Source organism: Lonchura striata, chromosome 1 (genome assembly GCF_046129695.1).
Source record: "Lonchura striata isolate bLonStr1 chromosome 1, bLonStr1.mat, whole genome shotgun sequence".
Lineage (NCBI taxonomy): Eukaryota > Metazoa > Chordata > Aves > Passeriformes > Estrildidae > Lonchura > Lonchura striata.
The window spans coordinates 232,548-239,155 of NC_134603.1; positions in this window are offsets into that span (position 1 = coordinate 232,548).

The following is a 6,608-nucleotide window of genomic DNA, read 5'->3' on the forward strand; positions in this document are numbered from 1 at the left end:
AGCACCTCAGCACTGTGACCAAAACAGACACTTTTCCTTTAGCTGGCCTAAGGGGACGCTTCTTACACATCCCTGCCCCCAAAGCTGATCCTAAAGGCCCTCCCAGCACCCTACTTTAATACCCTCTGTGGACCTTAGCCCTCAACTTATCTCTCAGGCATCTGGGGATGAGAATCCCGTCGCGTGCCAATGGAGGCTGCCTCGCCTGCTGAGAATGTCCTATGGTCACCGGGCTGTGGTCCCGTGCTCAGCTACAATCGAGAACACCAAACATCACTGCATGATCTTAGCTGCACAATGGACAAAACCCAGCAATCCTGCTACTCACCGTTCTCCTAAGAATGCTCGGGCCGTGCACTTTGGCCAGGCTCGGAGGCTGCCACCGTCATCGCAGGATCTGCCTGGGTTAAGAAGAGATAAAGTGACTCGGCATTGCTGAAACCTAAGAGGACCTTGGCTCCCCCTCCCTACCTCGGCGACTCACCGCAACTCCTCAGCCATTGCCAAAGACTACCTGGCTGCCATCGTGAAATACAAAATTTCAAGGCTTCATCTCAGAGTCCAGCAATACTTCCAGAAGGCTCACAAGCACAAGAAATCCAGGCCATCAGCTGTTGGGGACAGGGGCTTGGCATACTCTGAGTGGATTCCCTAAAGCACACAAACAAGAATGGATGCTTACAGTTCAATCAAAAAGTAAAAGCTGAGCAAAAACAACTGCTTTGGTCCACTGCTCACCTGGCACACTTGGCCTTGACTGCTGCTGTCTGCCTGGACCTCCTGAAAATAAAGGCAAAGAACACTGCTGTAATACAGTCACCATTTAGGCTTCCCCTGCAAATGCAAACAGTGACTGACCTGCTCATGGAAACACCCTCCCCCAGGACTGGGGCCCTCTTCCACAGATTTGAATTGTCTGCATCTGAAAGGAAGTTAGGACTAGTGTCAAATGCGTGCAGGACAACTTAGCATCACCAAACATGTTATGGCAACCTCCTGATACAATCTAGAGCCCAACTACACCCGGCATTACCAATTTCAAGTCCCCAGGACTTGTGCTAATACAGGCTATGCAGCAGGGCAGAGCAGCTCCAGGAAAAATATGTGCAGACACCTGTGATACAGGACAGGGAGAGAGAGCTTTTGAGGAGAAAAAAGGAGATGCAAAGATAATAGGGTGCACCAGAGACGAGTGACAGGACACACGCCAGCGCTGCTCTGCCCTGAGCAGCTCAGCACTGAGATCAAAACAGACGCTTTCCCTTTAGGTGGCCTTAGGAGACACTTCTTGGGCATCCCCATCTCCAAAATTGACTCAAAAACCCCTCCTGGGGAGTCCCACCCGGCACCTCTCTTCCATTCCCTCTGTGGGTTGTAGCCCTGCACTTCTCTTGCACGTATCAGGGGATGAAAATCCCCATCGGGTGCAGAAGGAAGACACTGCTCCCATCTCCAGGCCCTGGCCCTGACTTATCTTTTGGATGACTGGTGATGTGAATCCACGTTGGACCTGAAATGAGTCTGGCTCAGAGGAGATAGCCTGTTAGCCTCTTAGTCTGCTAAAATAAAGAACGGGAAAATCAATGGTTGTGTTTGGTGCTATGTGGGCCGAATCTCAGCAAGTCAGGTACTTATCCTCTCCTGAGTGTGCCTGGGTGTTCAAGTCTCCGGCCTCATCCTCAGTCTAAGGTATGGCTGTTATGATGAGTGGCACAGGGGTTAGAGAGGCAAAGCTACATGGCATTTGTGTGAGTTCGGTGGATGAGCTTGTGTGCCGTATGACATGTGGATGCCTCTGCTATGCTTGTGAAAAGCCTTGCAGATATGCACCGTTTCTCACCCTACTGCCTGCAAACCCCCACCGGGATAACTCCTAACTCGGTACCCTGCTTACTCTCCCTCTCCTAGTCACAATCCTCAACTCACCTGAAGCCGCCATCTCACACATCATCTTTGACACAGTGCGGATGCCTTCTGCGTCGTGATGAATCTGCTGGAAAAATGTTGCGCTCGACACAAACTGCAATTACTGGAAGTTGCCCTCCTCCTAAAAAAAGAAGAAAAATATCAGAAATTACAAAAGCACCTTACCAGCCCTGAATACTCAACCCCAAACTGTGAATTTAAATACTCCCTGTGTTCGACGTTGTTTTCTTTGCAGTATCTTCAAAGTCTCTGTTGCATTAGAAGCCCAAAAGCAGCTGCAGAGAGCAAGCTAAGCTAAAGGAGCCTCTTCACCTGAATGAGAGAAGAGCTCTTATCCCAGCTGATCCCACTGAGGGAATGAAGCCCCTTGGGAAAGGCTGGGGTTAATATACCCCTGATTGGGCCCGCCTCTCGTTCCCGTGGCACCTGGGAAAAGGGAGGGGGCAAACCCCACAGAGTATAAAAGCCATCAGAGGAGCTGTGGCTATTTGGCTCCTCTGGCTTGAATTCAAGGAGAATAAAGGGCTGGATATAGAAGAAAACTCTTCAGGGAAATGACAGCTCTTTCTTTTTTCTACAACTGCTTGGAGCAAAAGGGCAAAAAAACTGGTAAGAAATAAAACTTTGTTTTTAGGCAGCATATCTAGATAAGTTGGGTAATTTGCTGTTAACTTATATAATTATTCCTCAGTGACTGCTAAGTAGTACTCAACCTGAGACTAAGGGTGGAGAAAAGTACTAATTTTATGAACAGTTTAAGTCTCCTTGGGGCTACTAATTAGGACTAACTACATTATGAATAAAAATAAGAAAAACAATAGGCTCCTGGGCAGCATAAAGGTTAAGTACGTGCTAGGCTTGCCTTTCTCTGAGGTACTTAGTCCTAGGGCACAGAAAGAAGTGCCCTGAAAAGTAGTTTTAAATGCTGAAAAAGCATCTTAGAAGAGCCTCCTTCAAATTAATCCCTTAAAATGAAGAAATGGGTAAGTTGCCTCTACTGAAATGGATACCATGGCAAATAAATGGCTTCCGCCCTTTAACTTAATCCCCTCGAATATTGGGAAAAGAGAGGCTTTCCTCAATTTAAATCTCTCCAATTATGAAGACAGAGGGATTTTCCCCTCAATACAAACCCTTAAGAAAGAGAGATAGCTGGGCTTCCCCCTCAATTTAAGCCTTAGGACAACAAAAAGGGTTACTCTTAATTCAAACCCATAAACAACATTGTCAAGGTTTTCCCCCTCTATTTAAACTGGAAAATAATGGAATATGGGGATTCCCTGTCAATTACCACCCCTAACAGCATAGAAAAGGCAGGGACTCTTTCAAATGAGACCATTAAAATTGCAGGGGAAGTGCATTTCCTCATTATTTGAAAGCAAGAAATAATGAAAAAGGAAGTTTTTTCCCATACTTTAAACCCCTTGTCTCTCCATAACCCCTCTTTTTTCTGGAAGTGCTGTGGAAGGTCTTGGGGTTCTAGGGAGGGACTGACACAATAAAAGGGGAAAGGTGAAAGCTCTCCTATGGAACCCCACATGCTGCCCGGCCTGCTCAGGTGCTGCCCCTTGGCAAGAGGGCTCTGCCCTCTGCATTTTCTCAAAGGGATGCTTCGTGCCCAGGTGGGTCCGGCTGCTCCCCGGTCCCAGCTGGATATTCCGACTGTAGCTCCTGGAGGGACGCTTGGGATACCCCTGTTAGCCCCTCTGGATTAGCAGCTCCCTGTGCAGGTGTGCGCAGGTAGCTGCACTAAAAGCAGCTGCTCACATGGGGAGCTGCTACACCTAAGAGTGGGGGATGAGGTGAAGAAAGGTCCTGTGGGGTGTTCCCTCCCCTACACAGCCCTCTGCCACACCCTTAAACAATGGGGTGCCAGATTTTCATTGCCAAGATAATTAACAATCTTTCCCCTGGCCAAACAGGAATTGTGCTACCAAAATTGCAAACAGTGAATGATTTCTCACAGACCACAGCTGCCAACACCAGGAAATCTCGCTGCCCTTGGAGAGCAGCACACCTCCAGTGAAGAGACATCAACACACAGAGAGGGTGAGGTTGGTTTTATAGGGAAAAAGGGCAGAGGTTGGATCACGAGGTCTGTGGCTGCAAGTGACATTCTACATAATTTCGTTCTGAATGGCACAGGATTTATCCTGGAGCAAAACTGCTCCCACCAAGAATTCTGCCTGCCCTGGAAGAGACAAGCACCTCCTTGAAATTGAAACCAGGAAGTGTAGAGGGTGAGCCATGTTTCACAGAGAATACGGCCAGTGACAGAGTCCAAGACCCAGGGGCCATGAAAGAAGGGCCGCCCACTGAAAATCTGAATGCAGAAGGATGTGTTGTGGACCCAAGCTGCCCTGATGTTAATCAGGGGTTACCTTAAACATCCCAAGTACAACTCGCAAACTGACATCAGGAACCTGGACTGGTGAGTTTTCTTTCCCAGGCTAAAAGTCTGGAATTAGCACACAGGACCCCCTGGCCCTGGGTGGGCAGCTGACTGCAACAAATATGACCATCGAAGAATATCTCCCAGACCCCATCTGCCCCCACCTCAAACTTGTACTGCCCTGATACTCCCAATGGAGCCCTAAAAACTGACATCAGAAACCAGGACTGGTGAGTTTTCTTTCCCAGGGAAAAGGGCAGGAGTATGTGCCCAGGGGCTCCTGGCCCTCAGCAGGAACCTGACTTCAAAAACTCCAATCATCGAAGGATGTATCCCAGAACAAAGCTGTCCCCACCTCAAGCTTGCACTGCCCTGATAGTCCCATGGGAGCACTACAAACCGACATCAAGAAACTGGACTTTGAGTTTTCTTTCCCAGGGTAAAGGGCCAGAGTATGTGCCCAGAGGTCCCTGCCCATGAGCTGGCACCTGACTTCAAAAAATCCAAACATTGAAAGATGTATCCCTGACAAAAGCTGTCCCCACCTCAAACTTGCGCTGCCCTGATAGTCCGATGGGAACCCTAAAATATGACATAAAGAACCTGGACTGGTGAGTTTTCTTTCCCAGGTAAAAGAGCTGGAATTAGAGCACAGGACCCCCTGGCCTTCGGCAGGCGCCTGAATGCAACAAACAAGAACATCAAAGGATATCACCCAGACACCATCTGCCACAACCTCAAATTTGTGCTGCCCTCACAGTCCCAAGGGAGCCCTACAAACTGACATCAGGAACCTGGACTGGTGAGTTTTCTTTCCCCGGCAAAAGGGCCGGAGTATGGGCCCAGGGGGACCTGGCCCTGAGCTGGCAACTGACTTCAAAACATCGAAACATCCAAGGATGCATCCCAGGAAAAAGCTGTCCCCACCTCTAACTTGCACTGCTCCGAGAGTTCCAATGGAGCCCAACAAACTAACATCAGGAACCTGGACTGGTGAGTTTTCTTTCCCCGGCAAAAAGGCTGGAATTAGAGCACAGGTCCCCCTGGCCCTGGGTGAGCAGCTGACCGCATCAAATGCGAACACTGAAGAATATCTCCCAGACCCCAGCTGCCCCCACCTCAAACTTGTACTGCCCTGATAGTCCCAATGGAGCCCTACAAACTGACATCAAGAACCTGAACTGGTGTGTTTTCTTTCCCAGGGAAAAGAGCTGGAATTACAGCACAGGACCCCAAGGCTTTGGGCAGGCCCCAGACTGCAAAAAATATGAGCATTGAAGGATATCACCCAGACACCATCTGCCCCAACCTCTAACTTGTGCTGCCCTGAGAGACCCAAGGGAGCCCTACAAAATGACATCAGGAACCTGGACTGGTAAGCTTTCTTTTCCCAGCAAAAAGGCTGGAATTAGCGCACAGGTCCCCCTGGCCCTGGGCGGGCAGCTGACTGCATCAAATACGAACACTGAAGAATATCTCCCAGACCCCAGCTGCCCCCACATCAAACTGGTGCTGCCCTGATAGACCCAAGGGAGCATTAAAAACTGACATCAGGAACCTGGACTGGTGTGATTTCTTTCCCAGGGAAAAGGCTGGAATTAGCACTCAGGACCCCCTGACCCCGGGTGGGAGGCTGACTGCAACAAATAGGAACATCAAAGAATAGCTCCCAGAACGAAGCTGTCCCCAACTCAAACTTGTGCTGCCAGTACAGTGCCAAGGGAGTCCTACAAACTGACATCAGGATCCTGGACTGGTGAGTTTTCTATCGCATAGAAAATGGCCAAAGTATGTGCCCAGGGGGCCCTGGCCCTGAGCTACCGCCTGAATGCAAAAACTACAAACATCGAAGGATGCATCCCAGAACAAAGCTGTCCCCACCTGAAACTTGTGCTGCCAGTACATTGCCAAGGGAGACCTACAAACTGACATCAGAAACCTGGACTGGTGAGTTTTCTTTCGCAGGGAAAATGGCCAAAATATTTGCCCAGGGGCCCCTGGCCCTGAGCTAGCGCCTGAATGCAAAAACTACAAACATCGAAGGATGCATCCCAGAACAAAGCTGTCCCCACCTGAAACTTGCGCTGCCCTGACAGTCCCAATGGTTCCCTAGAAACTGACATCAGGATCCTGGACTGGTGAGTTTCCTTTCCCAGGGAAAAGGCTGGAATTAGCGCTCAGGACCCCCTGGCCCTGACCTGACTCCTCACTCCTAAAACTCCAAACATTCAAGTATGCATCCCAGAATGAAGCTGTCCCCACCTCAAACTTGTGCTGACCGTACAGTGCC